This window comes from Ammospiza nelsoni, chromosome 1, assembly GCF_027579445.1.
Source record: "Ammospiza nelsoni isolate bAmmNel1 chromosome 1, bAmmNel1.pri, whole genome shotgun sequence".
In the NCBI taxonomy this organism is placed as follows: Eukaryota; Metazoa; Chordata; class Aves; order Passeriformes; family Passerellidae; genus Ammospiza; species Ammospiza nelsoni.
Window position 1 is genome coordinate 119,531,036 of NC_080633.1, and position 17,439 is coordinate 119,548,474.

A 17,439-nucleotide genomic window follows, 5' to 3' on the forward strand; every position below is an offset into this window, starting at 1 on the left:
CACGAACTGCCTTAAAATGTTAAATCTGTGGAGTACTTCACCAGAATGTGTAAATAATGCCTGTCTGCAACACAAGCTGGCTCAGATCCTCAGTTAAGATATTCTTATGTTTTATGCCCTCAGCCATTTATCCCCTTGTTTAATTATCTGGGAATAAAACCAGATTCCTGTAGTTTCTCTCATGTATTAAAAGGTATCTTGAATTTCTCTGCAAATGCTTTAATTGTATTTGTTGATATTAGTTGAGATTGTTTGTGGGGTTTTACACATAAAATGTGGGTTTATTTATAAAGAATGGAAGTAGAGGCAGAAGGAGGAATCTCATAACCCTTACAGGGTTTTACTCAAAAATTAAACTGCAGACTTGTCAATGCATGCACAAATCAGTTTACTGTTTTACATAGGAGCGTCACTTGAAATGACCTGAAAGAAATTTTATCATCAACCACTCAGACAAATCCTGGGTAATTATTCAGGGAACCATGTTGGATTTGTGATGTGCACAGAGTAAGAAACAAAACAGTCCCTGAGAAGGAATCTGAAGGGGCTAAATATTTCAGAAGCTACAGAGCATGAGGAACAGAGGATGGCCTTGAAGCTCAGAATCTAAACAGGGACAGGGGACACACACAGACATGTGCACAATTTGACACTTCTTTAGGAAAAGAAAGTTTATGAAATGAAAATATGTTGATATTAGGAAGTGGCAAGGAGAAGCTAGAACATTCTTTGTCTTGGTTACTGCTCTATGACTCGGCAGCTGGAAAAGATTGATGACTTGGGTGCTTGGCCCTTAGTTTTGGTTTTGCTGTTTTAATTATGAGTCAGAAAGTCCCTAGACATAGGTCCTCATTTAAAGAAAAGAAAGAAAAATAGGACAGATTATTAGCAATGTTATTTTAAAGCAAATGCAGTTGCTAAATTAAAATATTGTGATAGTTGTTGCAGTGTATTTACAGATCTACCAGAGATGTCCATATGTCACATCAGATGTCAGTTAAAATCGTCAATATGTTGTCTCAAATCAGTCAGTGCCTGGTGTCTAGAGAGTGAACACTGTCACTCCAGTCATGCTTGTTGCTGCAAAATGTAACAGTGGAGGAAAGCACTGTTGTTCTGCTCTGCTATGGCTGCTGTGTCCTGCTTTGGTCTCTGCCACATGGATGTCACAGCGGGTCCCTGGATTCCTCTGGCTTGGCTTCAGATGAGTCTCTCTTACATTATTAGTTCAGTTCAGGAGCGAGCTTCTGGATTACATCCATTGTGGTTCACTCTGCTGGGGGATCCTGGGGAACATGAGCTGGATTCTTTTCAGATGAAGTAAGATTGGAAGATGTTCTTCCAGTGTGCTCTTAGCACCGATCCAGGCACAGGACCAGGCTAAAGCTGGGTTGAAGCAAAACACACAGCCTGCCATGCCAACATGGGTCATGTGGTGCTGCATCTTCAGCATCAACTCTCTTCCTCTCTGTGGATATGCTTTTCTTGCACTGCATTATTTGCTAAGGTAGACATTGAAACAAAAACTGCAGCCAGAGTAGATCCAAGCACCTGGAGCCTGTCTTTTCTCTTGACTTCAGGTGCATCCTTCTAAGTCATTGCTCATTAAAGTGTAGCACACCTCTGAAATGATTCTCCCTGCAAATGGCAGTCTCGTTTTTAATCTTTGTTTTTCCCAGCTTCCTTCCTGTCACCTGACTTCCCTCAGAGCTTCTCTCTGTGTTTCTAAACCACTTTTTCCTCCCCTCACTTCTGGTTTGCCACCATGGCATTCCTCAACCATTGCTCCCAGCCGTAAGGTCTGTCTCTAAGTGGTCTCTGCCCCAAAGATGCAATCTGTGTTTTATGAAGAAATGTTCACTTCAGCTGTTTTTAAAGCTCTTTCCTGGTGAAATCTCTTCCATTACTTCACTACCCTTCCAATAGTTTTTCCATGTTCTTGTCTCTCCTCATCCAGTGCTTATTAACCTGAACCTTTTCTGTGCTCTTTTTAAGCTCATTAGGACTTGTCATGAAGAGACAATTCCCTTCTCTTTGAAGTAGTCTTCCAGGATAACAGCCACCCCTCAAGTGGGCTCCCCCCGCCCTACCCCACACTAGCTTGTCCATGCCACTTCCCCATAAGTCACATTTTCCAGACAGTTTTCATTCTTATTTCTGTTCCCCAGACCCGCGCAGGTAGGATCACCATGCCCTAGATATTCAGACAAAAACAGACTGAAGTAGAATGACTTTTCTGAGTTCAGCAGATTATGCTCAGGCTTTCCACTCTTATTTTATATCTCACAGCAATATTTGTCTTAGAACAGCATGACATTTGTCATTGTGACCTGCTGTAGTCTGAGGCCTTGTTTCCCATCCTGTATTTCCATATTAGATGTTTCTTGCCTGTGGGCAATATTTTGCATATAACCTGCTACATTTCACTCCACTCTTCCAGATCACTACCCTGTCCTGATGATGATATATTTAACCTCTGTTTCTCACATCTAGAATTAATATTTATTCTTCCTGCTTCTGTAACCTGGTTGCTAAAATATCTCAAGGCAGTTTCAAAGCTTTTCTAAAGGGAAGGTGTGACATCTGTGATTTCTCTCCTACCTCTCTGGAAGGCTGTCAGAGGAAGTTAGCAATCTGATTTAACAAATCTCTTTTGTCTATTACTTAGGATTATCTTCCAGGTGCTGCTAATTGATCTGTTTTGGATTGTTTTCTCCAGGAATTTGAAGCTAAACTGACTCACTGGGTCTTTAATATTCTTACCTGGTTTTTGTTGCTTTGATTTGTTTACTTGGGTTTTTTCCATTGTGCAGATGTGCACACACTTCCATTCACATTCTGTGTCTCTCTCCTGTTCCTCCTGAAATCTTACCTGTCATTACTGTTATTTATGCCAGTCACTGCTTGCATTTGACCCCCTTGGTGTAGACTGATGTCCTAGACATTATGGTCTTCTGGGTGTCATCCCTCATCAGCTTTTCTCTCTGTAGAGTCAGAAGGTTTTTCTGGCTCTTAGGCTATAAATATATTGATAATAAGGATTTCTTTCTGTTGCTAGTTTGTTGGGGTTTTTTTGCATTATAGTTCTACCTTAACCGCATTGATTCTCATAACTATGTACTTTTGCAGATTTTATATTTATTGCTAGCAATTTGACTATATTTTCACATTCTGTACCTGTCTCGACAAATAAATCTTCTGCTGCTTTTGTTTGTTTTTACAGGGCACAAGCATAGATTATCATGTTGTATTGTTTTGTAGAGGAATTGCTGCTTCTTTCTTGTCTCCCCCCTTGGTGTCTCCTGTGTTCACGTTCTCTTTGCTACATCCTTGAGCTCCCCCACCTCCCATTTAATGACATTTAGTCAACTTTTCTTCTGAACTGGTTGCTTTCCATTTGTCTAGAAACAAATCTAAAGGATCCACTGCCTTTTTTAAATGTAAAAAAAATCTAATTTTGAATAAAAGAACTTTAAACTAAACTAAAGTGCTGTCAATTCACAGGCCTTTGCTCCCTATGCCATGTGACTGCTGAGATACCACATGGTAGTAGATTCTCTGCTCAGGCTCTTTGGTTTTACTTCCAAGTTGCTAGCTGTTTGATGTGTAGATTTGAGATATCAAACAAATAACCCTGGTGCTGTAGGTGGTTTTTAATGGCTTTGTTGTTGTTTAAACTGATTAGCCCTGTCAGTGCAAATGGCTTGTTTTTGCAAGGCTTCAGATTCTGCTGGCTGTCATTATCTTGTTGTCTGCCATTGTGCTGTGACAATGGATTTACCATGGTGGGAAACAGCAATTTAAAACCTAAGGAGAGTGTATCCTTTCAGATTTACAGAATGGTTTGGATTGGAAGGGACCTTAAAGATCACCTAGTCTCCATTTCTGGTCTGTAACCTCAGCCCATTCGTGGGATGGTCCAGATTTTGTTTCACAAGTTGCTGACACTGTAGAAAGGTCAGATGCTGGATCCAGACTCTTCCAGCTGTGGATTTCTCTCCGTGGCTCATCACAGCAATGACAGTAGAACATTTTAACTGAACCATTTCATCAGGACGAGCAGCTGCTTGACGTGGGTGACCTCAGCAATGAACTGAAATGCCTCCCCTTGCTGTTTTGAATGGGGAATGCTGTGCTGCAGTCCACTCCCAGGAGACAGCTGAACCTTTGGGTGTTCACCCTTGGTGACAGCAGTGATGCTAAAGGATTACCATTGACTTGTTTCACATCCAGGGTGGGTGGCAAAGGCACCTACCCTGCTGTGGGAAGCCCATCAGTTTGGAACTTCCTCTGAATTAAAGCTGTGACATGTGCTGCCACACTTGGAAAAGAAAAGGATCTGGTTATGAAATGTAAGATAAATTCCACAATTTACATGTTCAGAAGATACTAACAATTATTCTCTGGAATAAAGTTTTGTTAGTATCTGATTTACTTACTTTTGTAGTAAATTTGTCCCTGCTGCCCTCCCCCCCATATATGTTTGGGGTTTTTTGGTGGGTGGTTTCTTTCTTTACAAAAGAAAATCTCAAAATAACAATCATTATTTTAGTTATAAAGTAAAGGAGTGCAAGTTCTGCGTATTTTCCTCTCTCCTTCCAGACACTACAGGAAGTCATGGTCTCTCCTCTCAACTTTCCTGGACACACAGTAAAACAGAACTGAACATGATCCCATGTAAATTAAATAAATAATTCCAACATCTTGTTTCCATACTTCCACAATTCTAACGGTCATACAAGTATAGTTTGGCTCTACCTGTCCACCATGATTCGCATATTAATGCTTTCAAATTTTCTTTTATGTGAAATGTCCAAAATGTATTTTTCTTTGGTGTTTGATGTTTTATTTGTTCACTTTTTGTGTCACTCAACCACTGGTTCTTTTGTTAGTTCATAGAAGTTCTACTGCCTCTTGTTTATCCCATAAATTGCTCTGACTTGTGTGACTTGGGACATCCTTCCAATAAAACAGATTTGAAGATGTGGCACAAGTTTAACTGTGCAGGTTCATGTTATGGTTTAACCCCAGGAGCCAACCAGGCCCTTGCTCACTCCCCCTGTCCTGGTGGGACGCAGGGGAGAATTGGAGAAAAGTACAACTCATGGGCTGAGGTGAGAAAAGTTTAATAATTGAAAAAAAGTAATAACAATAAAAATAATGGAGAAAATGGAAAGAGCGGAATAAAACCCAAGAGAAAGAAGTGATGGACAATACAATTGCTCATCACGTCCTGATGCCCAGTCCATCCCTGAGCAGGGATTGGTGGCTCCTGGCCAACTCCCCCAGTTTGTATGCTGAGTGTGACGCTCTAAGGTCTGGAATATCCCTTTGGCCAGTTCAGGTCAGCTGTCCCAGCTGTGATTCCTCCCAGATTCTGTGCACCTGCTCCGTGGCAGAGGATGGGAACATGAAAAGCCCTTGACTTAGGGTAAACACTGCTTAGCAACAACTAAAACATTAATGTGTTATCAACACTGTTCTCAGACTGCATCCAGAACACAGCACTGTACCAACTAATAGAAAGAAAATGAACTCTATCCCAGCTGAAACCAGGACAGTTCAAAATGTATGCAATAAAGTGTATATGAAAATCTTTGTTTAGCAATTATGTGTATAGGAAAGCTGGAAATAGGAGTCAGCAGTAGAAACAGCCAACCTCCTTACTGTGACTTTAAAAAAATCCTGATTACTTCTGCATTTCTCTTCTCAAAATTAGTCATCATTCCTGTAAGAGTGAGAAATAAACAGTGGTTGTATTTTCTGACTTTGGACTCGCTCAGGGGAGGTAGATGGGTGAAGGATGAAAATGTGCACAATTATCCCAACTTTATTTTAACAGAGGTGTGTGGTGAGGACCCCTTGGCTGGACATTCCCAGCTCCCCAGGGGAGGTGACCGCAGGTTCTGAGGTTCCCTGAGGTTCTGGTGTGGCAACAGCCGCTTTCGGGAAGGCATAAGTTGGTGACAAACAAATCAAAAAAAAAGAGCAGCATAGGCCTGGGAGAACCACAGTTACATAAAGGTGAACAATGAAACATTATTTCTCAAGTGGGTATTTTGAAGGGCTGTTACCGCAACACTTTTTAAATAAATGCAAGGTACATTTGAATCGGAAGCAATTTGGTGTAGCAAACTGCTGCTGACTCATCCCAGACCTGAGGAGAAACAGAGCTGCTGTGACACGGAGAGATTTTTGAGTGCTTGCATGGGGTGTGCTTCAGACCATCCAAGAATGAGAGATATTAGTACCCTCCTCCAACACTGCTCCTGTTATTATCCACTAGCACAGTGCACATTCCAGTTAGGAGATCCTCACTGCCACTGCAGTTGCATCCAAACAGAGATTGATTGTTGGTAGCTTCTTGAATGTTACACAGATTCCATACATATCCCATATTGTAATACCAATGCAAAACCAATGTATTTCTCAAGAGCTATAGTGCAGGAGATGTATATCTTGAGTTCTCATGGCTTTACAAAATCTTTTATCTCCTTTCTAGAAAAAGATTTTTTCTTCAATTCAAAGATTTATAAAAACATTTAATGAACCAGGTTGACACAAAGATTGCCATGTAATTAGAAAACTCTGACATTCTGCTCTTTTGTGTTCTTGTGCGAACTTAGAATTGTGCTGTCATCTTCAAAAACTACTTTAATTTGTACAGCATTGTTGGAGAAAACTGTAGTTGGAATAAGACTTGCTCTTGATATATCCAAGAGTAGCTTGGATTGTGTGCAGGGACATCTTTATATGAAACATTTGAGTAATTTGAACATGGACTTCAAGAAAATACCATGTTTTTTAAATAATCTGATTCTTACTGTCCCTTTTAAAATGGCTGTATGTACATCTAAATGTCAATAGATACAATTTTGTGGTAATTTCTCCTACCTGGTAGTCAAGTTCCATGCTGTAATCTACAATATCTTGCCTCATTCCATGTTGTCCCTACCCTGCAAGACCACAACACCTAACATCAAAAAACTATTGACCTCAAATATTAAATACTGCCATGTTCCTTTTTAAAGCTGCAAAATGGTCTTGAATTAGTATTGAGATTAGATGGACTTATTTACTTGTTGCTTATGCTCCATACTTAGATTTATAATATTCCATTATCTGGCTTCTGCTAGATTGCCATAGTATAAAAAGGAAGGTAAGTTAAAGAAAAAATTAGTTTACTGGAGTCCAGAAGATGATCTGTACCTGCTGCTTGTTGTATTGGTTTTACCTGGTATAAGATGACCATATGCATCTTTAAGTAAAATATTGCTGATGTGTCTTTATATAAATCCTTTCTGAAACTCATTTAAAAGTTCAGACTCACATGTACCTTCAAACACTTACCCATAGTTCCCAGGACAGAAAATGTGAGAATGAAAATGTTCTTGGAGAACAAAAATCAGACTCTCTGACTAGTAGATGAATGTACATCTTCTCTGTGGGTCAGGAATAGCATTGGAAATCTGGCAAACCTGGGAAATGGCTAGATAAACAAGTAAGCAAAGTAAGGTCAGCAAATAATAAACTCTTGAAACATTTGTCTTAAATCTTTGTCCTTTTTGGATTTTAAGATACATCTTCTTGCTTTGGTAGGTTGGGTTTTTTTCATTGTTGCTACCTTTTTTCTGCTCTGAGTTGGTGCATAACAGTGCTTTAGTGGAATTGATGAGTCTTTTGCCATAAACAGTTTGTTGGAAATATTAATAGAATAGCAAAAACAAATCTGGCCAATTCTGTAGATCCTAGGCTGCCTTTAAAATGTTTTTATTTTGGAAAAAGCCTGTGAGCCTTTTGCAAGGGGACATACACACCCCAAACCAAAGCCCTTGTTCAGTTTCTTTTGACTAGAATACCAGTAAATAGCTTGAAAATGCAAACAGGGTCCTTGTGTTCTTGCTCATCTCTACAATTTGAGGAAGAACTCTTGACATTCTGGGTAGACCCCACCTACATAACATTGTGTGCCAGAGAACTTGTTTACCAAAGCATGTTTGTTCACCCCAGCCTGTATTTGCAATTCTAGCAGAACGTGCTGTAGCTGGGATTCAGGAGGCTGAAATAAGAAACATCCATACAGAATTACCACTTAGAGAGATTTTTTTCTTTTTTACTTAGCTTTGGTATACCTTCCTGCACAAATCGCTCAGATCTCCTGGAAACTCAGAGACTTGACCTATTTTACAGAACTGTATTTATAAATGGAATTCCAAAGAGTCTTTGTTGAGAGCAAAATGCAGGTCATACAGTGCTGTCAGTTGGGAGGGTTTTTTGACAATTTATACTTTATGGGCTGTATTTGATAACTTCAGCTTCACAGTGTTTACCAGTGCAGTAATTTATCACTGTGTTTTGTGCATGTCTGCTGAAACTAGTCCCAGAACATGTCAGCATGTACCAATAAGCTGTATATGTGACATGTCAAGCACATGTTGCTATATGCCTATAAAGCAGCTGGGTATCTTTGTCCTTTTGTTCTCTATATATTCCCTTTTGTTATGTGTGTATTCACCCTTGGTGGGAAGCCAGGTCCAATGTGCTTCTCTTTTTCCTCATATTCTTGGAACCCATGTAAATCTTTTAAGCTTGCATGTGAGCAAGTGGAGGTGGCTTGAGGCAGCATCCACGCTGTGGGTCTCTGAGATAACTGATCACTAAGGTAAACTGGGCTATCAGGAACTCAGCATTCACACTGTTCTTCTTCTGGCAGCTAACCTGAGAAAAAGTACTCCATATAAAGTAGCAATAATACATTTTGGTGTGTGCATGAGGAAAGTACTTGAGGATGAAATCAGGAAAACAGAGATACATGTATTGAAATTGCAGATATGGCATTTCACTGCCCAATTTTGCATTTTGACTTTGAAATTTCATCATTCATTTATGCTGTTGGCAGAATGCTTGCTTGTGTACTAGTGTTCCTTTAGTATGCTTCAGTTGATTTAAACCAGTTTTCTTCTGAGCTTCTGTGAAGAATTTCTTTGATGTGGTACTGCTGTCATTTTTCTGGTTCATGTTATACACACTCTGTGATGTTCACGAAATGATGCAGTTTATTACGGTTTGTCTATAGTTTTCCATCATTTTGATTTGTGGTGTTTGCTGTGCTGAGGGAGAGTCCATGTAGTGTTGTTGCAGATCGTGGTTTGGATGTTCATTAACCTCTGTGCTCCAGGACATTCTTCTTGTAATACTCATGGATCATCATCTTTGTGTCTGGAGTGCTGGAAAACTGCAGTTCACTATGTCACTATGAATGAAGCATCCTTTTACTTGCCAAATTGTTATGCTTTGTCAAAAGATAATACTAAATCTTTCAGCTGTGTTTAGGAGGCTTGGGGTGGTTTCTGGTCGGTTGGTTAGTTTGCTTGGGAGAAGGGGCTGAAGTATATGTTTGCAATGAATCAGTCTTTTAAGTATTCATTTCATTCCTTCAAATTGAAAGACTGTCATGTGAAGACATTCTGTAGCTGATCTAGCGTACAAAAAGAAAGTAGGGAAAAAACCATTTCCTCTGTGCAGCTTGTGTAAAACTGAACCATTACTCAGACTCCTCTAATAAGCACATGCATGCAACTATGAAAATGAGTTAAATGAAATCTATTAATATGCATACATTCATTAAGTGTTACAAAACCAGCTTTGGTAGAGAACAGTTACCTGGTGATACTATTGCTTGCACCTGCATTGTGAGCTTTAAATCTTCCCAGCTGGTGTTTCTTCAACAGTTTTAACTCTGAGGCTTTCAGCTGGTTCACTTTCCCACCCAGTGGCTTCCCTTACCTGATGTTGTCCATGGTAGCCTGTGTTTTCTGGTAATCTCATGAGCCCAGGGAGTCTCTCAGGACGCTGTTTTCTCCAGTGCACTGCTCTCGGGTGCCACACTGCAGGGCTGAACGCCAGGTCCACAGTGGCCCCTGCCCAAACCTCCTCTGTTCCTAATCAGGCAGTGGGGTATGAGCATGGCCCAATTAGCTGCCAAACAGGAGGCTGGAAAGCAGTGTGAGAGCAACCCATGGAACAGGGCAGGTACATATCTGTCTTCATGCATTTATTGGGTCTTTGTGGCAGCCAGAATCCCTGTTAGACACCATTTGCCTGTGTCTTTGTGAGGCCCTCCCATTGCAGCCCGAAGCCTTTCTGAAGGGCGACGTCCTCAGACTGCTCAGTGCTGTGCAGGTGGGTACAGCCTGCTGGGACTTGGGCTCTTTGATTAAAACAATTGGCACATGTGGTGTTAACTGCAGTGGCCATGAGTTGTTTCCTGAATGGAGTCTAAGTCCAGGGCTTGATGGGCTAAAGGCTAACAATAACTATTTAAAAGATTGCTTCATATCTATTTCCGTATCATGTTTGGAGGGTTTTGAACAGACACACTGAGTTTAACTGGAGTTAACAGTTGGCAAGATACTGCCATAGAAGGAGCTTTAATTCCAGACACCATCTCATTTTAGTGTCCATATCTCTTGACTATTAACAGTCTGTTCTGGAGCAAGGAGGTTGTGTTTTCCTTTGTGTGAGGATACATAGCTTGATGTTAACCGAGATAGGCTAAGATATTCATTTGAAGATGCAAGAACTGAAATGGAGAGCTGTAATGTTAATGCTTGAAGCTGATAGTGAAGTAATGATTTTGTTGCTCAATGACCTGCTGTGTTTTAGAAGTAACTAAAATTCTTGGACTACGCTTGTCAAGTGGTTTGGGCTGTGCTTTTTGTGTGACTATTTGAATGTATACAAAAGTTTCATGGTATATTTATATGCAACAGTATTCACTAGCAAAACTCCTGGCTGCATTTAAACAAGTCATCTGTATTCTTGCTTGTCTTTGTCTCACAATTTTTTTTATGCTCTGTTTCTTTCTGTATAATTCTCTTGATGTTATAAAATGAGACTTGATCTTTGATCAGGGACAAGGTTTTCATACTAATTCAAGTACATTTTCAGTAAAACCAGAACTGAATAGTTCATATTGTTGCTTCCTGCTCTTCCTGGGCTTGGACTAACATGTTAAAGGTACTCTGCATTTCTGTGACCTCTCACATTTGCAATGGAGTTGAGATGGGTCCTTCATTTTTCTTCTGTTTTCTCATATTTTCCACCCCCACCACCCAATCACTGATATGCCTTGAGAAAAGGCTTAAAATAGTTGGGATGGCAGCACACTACATGGATTTGTAACATTCCTTAGAAGCAAAGTACTGCAAAGCGGTGGAAATGAGGTTCTTTGTGTGTATTACTGCCCAGAAAACATAAATGGGGAATGCAAGGGAGTTCCTGGGGACAAAAATGTCAGAGTGAATGCTGACCTTTAACTTCACTAAAAGGCAAGCTGAGTTCCATGCATTTCTCTGTGTGCTATGCAGTTAACCACCAGGTATCTACCTTGACATTAGAATACTAGCCTTTAAAAGCTCACCAAGCAAATCTGTAAATTACAATTTATTTAAATTTTAGGACCTTAACAGTGTTTTGCATAGCATGATGTACTAGACAGATGAATGTACTGTGGAATTTGTTCAGCAAATTACAATTTAAGGATATGTACCATGTTGCTAATCTCTAATTATCTACTCCAGAATAGGGAGAGGAACTGTATAAAATTAACTGCTCGACAGCCCAGTCTGCAGAGGGATGTTCAGTGTGAGGAAGGACAAAAAGCTGCTCTTTAGCCAAAAGTTTAGGGCTTAGACTGTGAGACAGAGTTAAATTATCTCCAAGCCAGGGTCATCTTCTCACCTTTCCTGGGTTGAGGCTGTACTGTAAATCAGTCCAATAGCTCCATTTAACTGATCTGCCGACAAGTGAATGATTAACTGAAAACTATCAAGCAGACAGAAGCAGAACACTGCTCAACAACTGCAAAGTAAAATAGCTCTTGAATACAGATTACCTGACTAAATTATTTGCCAGTGAGTTATTCTAGCTGACTGAAGTTCGGAAGCATTCTGGTCTGGGGCTCACCTCGAGAAGTCCTAACAAAGCCTCTTAAAATCCTCTCTGTGAATGCAGAGGCAAATACCTTGGCAGATCTGAAGGAGCAGAGAAGGCTGTTGCTACAATGCCAAGTCTCAATATCTGGCAGTACCTATCCAAAACCACAAAGCTCCAAAATCAGGAAAGGGCAGGTTAGAATGGTAAAATCCGTCATTTCTTCCTGTGTGGACTCTACTGAAATGGAAGCTTGTGATCCAGTTGACTTGTAGCTTGTATGGACACAGTTACAACACCCTAATCCGAACACTGACGTATTTTAAAAACTGCCAGACTGCTTCTCTGATTTGTTTTTGGAGAATGCTTGGATGGCTGTCAGTGCCTGACACATGAGTGTAGTATTATGCAGGAATACTTCAGCAGCAAGCAGCACTGTTCAGAAACAGGATCTCCTGAATTGCTGCTTGCCAGATACGTGCCAATACCTGTGACTGTTGAAATGAGCACCGTCATGTCCTGTCAGGCCCAATACAAGTCTTGTGAAGGCAGGCCTGTAGAACATGGGGCTTCTCCATAATCAATGGAACAGTTCCTTATGACAGCTTGTGGGGTTTTGGGGACACCCTTGTGTTACAGTGGTAATACACTGGAGTGGGCTGCAGTATTTTCACACTTGTGTTCATTCTCTGCATAGCCTTTGAAATCCCAAGAAACATTTCAGGTATTTATGGGGAGGAAGCTAAAATGGCATAGGCTGTTAACTCATGCTGAATGTTACCATTTGCATTAGATATTCCCTGCCTCTTAAGCCTTCTCTGAATGTTTGAAAGCACAGCAGATCCTCAGTAAACATGAGGCTTTACTTTAATGGGTGTGGTGGTCTTTTCTGTTAAACAGAATCCATGCTAACTCCTGTTTGTCTCACACTTTTAGATCTCGTTAACAAAATAAAGTGAGGAGTGATACTGTCATTAAAAGAGCTTTTTTTCCTCCCCCCTATAATTTATATTTTTATAACTGTTTTATGGCCTCAGTTTGCTCAGGAAAACTTAGCAAGTTACAGATCATTTTAAGACGTCTGGTTGAATTTTAGTGGGGGTGTTGAAACTTACCCCTGAAATTTCAGAGGTTGCAGAAATAGTTCCCTAAACAGTGCTAGATATCACACAAACCTATCTCATTTCCCCTGTGTTATTGCTCCTGCCCATACAGCAGGAGAGCTGTCATTACAGCGGCTGGCTGGCCTAATGACGGCCTTGCCGGTGGATTGTGGGCACCCCTGGGCACTCTGGAGAGTTAAAGTGACACCCCTCGTGTGCGCAGGGGTGTTTTAAAGTTATTTTTACCCGAGCGTTGCTTTTTTTCCAGAGTTTCTGTGGGGAGCCGCCCAGCAGAAGCAGGAGCATCCCCCTAGGGGCTGGGTAGAGAAGAGGGGCCTGAAGCCTTGGGATTAGGGGAAGTGAAAACTTGCCCCTAAAACAAAATATGGGTTTTAAAGTGTTTTATTTTAGTGTGGCTCTATAGATATAGATATATGTAGGGCGTGAGGGGGAGAGGATCTCCCCTCCGGCCCCGTCCCCCAGCCCGGGGCAGGCCGCGCTCCGCGCTCCGCGGAGGGCTGCGCGGGCGGGCGGGCAGCCTGGCGCCGCGGGCGGGGAGGGGCGGGAGGCAGGCACGGAGAGAGGGAGGGAGGGAAAGAGAGAGGGAGGGCGGCCGCAGCCTCGGCGCCCAGGCGGAGCAACGCGCCTTTCCCTTTCCCTTTCGCCGCCGCCGAGCCCCGAGCGCGTTGCCCTGCGGGGGCGGGCCATGGCCGCGCCGGGCAGCGGCGGCGGGAGCCGGGCCGGCAGCCGGAGGAACAGCGCCTGAACTTCCTACAAGTCCTGGAAGAGGAGCCCAGAAATAGTTGCTGGGGTGAAGGCGAGAGAAGCTGGGTTTGCTTCCCAGGGTCCCCGCGGTGCGGTGTAGCCGGTGGCTGCGCCCGTGAGGAGGAGGAGGGGGAGGAAGAGCAGCAGGAGGAGGAGGTAGGGGAGGTAGGTGCGGGTCCGTGGTACCCAGGGAGGGGAACCGGGGCGGCCTCGGCGCCGTCGTTCTCCTCCTTCTCCGAATGGTTCGCAGCCAGGATGTGCTGCTGTTTCGGAAGAGCAGCGCTGAAGCGTCTTAGGCAACGCTGCTTTGTCGAAATTCAGGTACCCTTGAGGAATTCAATTTTGTGGAGGTTAATTAAAAGGTTGTTGTAAAGTAATATGGCTAAAGCTCTTTTGACAGCTCGTCCTTTCTTTTTTTTTTTTTTTTTTTTTCCTTGTGTTTGTGTGTGTTTATGTGTGTTTTCCTCCTCTAGGAGCTCATAAAGGTGTCAGTGCTGCTGTTTTGCAGGATGGAATGCGCCTTTCTTACTCCCCATTGAACTTAGGATGCGTTGTTATGCGGGTAGTGCATTTCATCACAGCTCAGCAGTATTCTGTGAATATCACTTGCTGCAGTGTCCTTGTAGCTAAGGTTTGTTTATAACTTATTTCAGACATTCCAAGTGGCTTTATAGACACACATAGAATGAGACTGTATTTTTAAGGCTTGATGTTAGAGTCTTCTCAGTGTCTAAATATAGTTCTGACCTTTTTTTTTTCCTTCACCTGCACATCAGTCTCTTCAATGACTGTAATATGAACTAATGGTAAAAACAGAAGCTGCATATGGAGGAGTCTTTTCCTGAAGGCTTTATGATACTTTAGATTTCAGGAAAAATTGTTACTAGCTTTTGGAAAGCATGTTGGAAAGTTCAGTGTTGTTAAGGTAGTCTCCATACATGGTATTTCTTGTAACATAAAGCCAGAAAACTGACCTGTTTTTTAAAAGATACTTTGAGATTCTCGTTTAGATCAGAAATGCAGTACAATTGACTTGCCCATGTCAGTGAGAGGTACTGGTTGTTTTAAAAACCTTGGCAAAGCTGAAGAAGTAGGCACTAGTGATTACATGATAATGTAACATAATAATAATAACAACATAATGTGTTAAAATTGCTTTCCAGCCTCGAATTCCCACCTGTGATGTAAATTACAGCCTCACCACATCTGATGCTGTTGCACTAAATTCTGTTTTCTGTACATAAGCCACTAATCTGTGAATCCTTATGAACTGAACCTTCTCATTCTCTGTACAGCCCAGAAATATGTGAGAGTTCAGTGTATGCTCTCACCTGTGGGAGTCTCTAAACTCTCCTGAAGAATGGATGTAGAATATTGCTGTGGCTGCACTGATGTAACACGATGAATCACCTGGTGATGAACTAGATGGGCAGTTTGTATAGTGCTAAAGGGTCTTTCTCCTGCTTGCTTTTTATATTTCCAGTGTTTAATTTGTTGTCTTTTCATTATCCAACACCTTTATGGTTCTAGGCAGCCATCAATTCTGTAAAGCCCAGACTTCAAAAGTGATTTCTGGATTGTGGCCTGTAACTTGGATTTGCATATTCCATTATATTATTATCCAGCTATATTCTGTTATATGGATTTTACCTTTTGCTGATTACAGTACATAAAACCCTGGTACTCTCTCGATGTTCCATGTGTTAGCAGTAACATCCCTCTTAAACAGATTGGAATTCTGTATTTATGTAGTGAAATTGAGGGAGAGCCGTTGGTGACTTCTGTTGAAGGTCATGTAAGAATGTGTCCAATAAATCTGGAATTGAAGTGTGATGTTCTCTCATTTCATTTTCATCCAGAGGGGTAAAATGAGGCTGGATTGTTTGCCTGGTGTTTACTGAAGTCTGACTGCCCTCTTATGTAGAGCTGACTATGTTGCAGGTGGCTGTTGTCAGCTGTCTCTAAGAGCTCTTCAAAGTTGTTTATGGTGCTGTTGCTGCAACTCCTGAGCTGTGCTATCCTTAGGCATCTACATTTAAGATTTAATTGGACCTGGTGTATAGGCAGACTGAGAAAGCACACCAGGAAATGTGCAGGTAGCAAGTGTAATACAAACTGGATTTTTTTAATATACTCTGTTGTTTGTGTAAGTTGTACCGTCTGACACACAGTGATCCTTGTGGGTACTATGGACACAGGCTAAATGGAATTACTGGAGAATGGAATTACTATGGAGATGTGTTCAGGATTAAAAGACAACTGCCTCTTGCTGGCTGTATTTGTTCTTAAGACCTGTTTTATTATTCAGAGTTTGCTTACCACAGCAGAGAACCTGTGTTCTGTCATGTAATAAATATGAATGCAAATAGGTCTAATCCAAGCCACAGATCTTGTTATAGGCCAGTTAAGAGTAATTTACTGGAGCTTCTTTTGGGAGGTGGGGCAGAAGGGATGTTCTTGGGTGCAGTAACAGTCATGGGAAGGTAATGTTTGCCTGACTTCTCCAAAGTAAATTTGATAGAGACAAAAAGAGGGTAATTACTTATTTCATTCCTTTGGTTGCATTTTCACTTTATTTGCAGTCCTTTCCTGTAACTAGAAAGATTCAGCTGAATTGGACTTTGCCCATGTTGCTGCAGAGGAGTGGTGCTACTAGAAATTTTTAAAACTGCTAGGTAGTGGGTGGATGTGTAAACAGAGAACTTTTTCCTTTATAGTAGTGGCTCAGTTCTCAGCTCTCTCAAATTATACTCTAGAAATTATTGTGGAGTTAAGCCAGGGACTGACTAGAGTATTTTGGCTAGTGCTCTGTTTTTTAATTCAGGTGAAGTCTTGCTAGAGGTCTACCATGGTGTCTAGTGTTACTGTATTAAAAATTGGATGTAATGTGATATTTAAAAGGATGTATTTTTGTGAATGAAACCTATTTTCTCCAGAACCTTGTTATTGAACAGCTTCTGGCCATCCCTTTCTCTGTAGAGATTAGCAATCTGTGTTTTGCCTTTGGCTTTTTATGAACCCCTTGACTTCACATGCAGTGCCTCATCCTGTACTTGTGTTGCACTGGATTCTGAATATCTTGTCTCCCATTTCCTATGTGTCAGCTGCTGTCTGGTTACGAGAATGGGACACTATTTCTCCATAGAGAAGTTGAGAAAAAGTTGACTTTCTGGGCTTTCTACAAGATTGCGTAAGGCCCAGTGGTATGTTGAGCCATTATCAGTGCATTTGTGGAGAAAACTGAGGAAGTGATGAAAAGCATGCCAAAGGTGATACTTTTTCTAAAGTTAGAAGAAATAGGGTAGTGTTAATAGTGAATAATAGGAGTGCCTCCTGTGCCTTGCTTTCAGTTTCTTTAAATGCAGGCTCCTTCTGTAATTAGAATCACAGGTGAGATTTTCAGCAGCTGGTTTAATGATGGTTCAGTCCCAAACTAAGTCCTTCAGGGCAGATGATTAGTGTCTGGGGAAGTGCCTATATGCTGATCCAATGGATATGGATCCTGGTGATGCCTCCAAACATGCTTGCAGGGAGAGTCTCCTGGGGGTTTTGTCTGTTCTTGTCCCTGCTTCCCTTGTCTTACTCAGAGTGAGTGTGATTTGCCCTGGCCTTGGAGGTATTTAAGGCATTGTGGCAG

The 17,439-nt window shown here is 41.5% G+C and overlaps 1 protein-coding gene across 4 annotated transcripts in view; it reads left to right on the plus strand.

The window, feature by feature from the left end:
• The window catches only part of SGK3 (serum/glucocorticoid regulated kinase family member 3), a 55,257-nt gene that overhangs the window by 7,810 nt on the left and 30,008 nt on the right, over positions 1 to 17,439 (plus strand). The window contains exon 1 of one of the 4 annotated variants that reach the window (XM_059478583.1): positions 13,704 to 13,967. The exons of 1 other annotated variant lie outside the window; for it this stretch is intronic. The gene's annotated coding sequence lies outside the window, so the exon portion shown is untranslated. Of the gene's footprint in view, positions 1 to 13,703; positions 13,968 to 14,292; positions 14,434 to 17,439 lie in introns of those variants that run through there. 2 more of the 4 variants (XM_059478597.1, XM_059478606.1) reach the window with 2 other exon arrangements.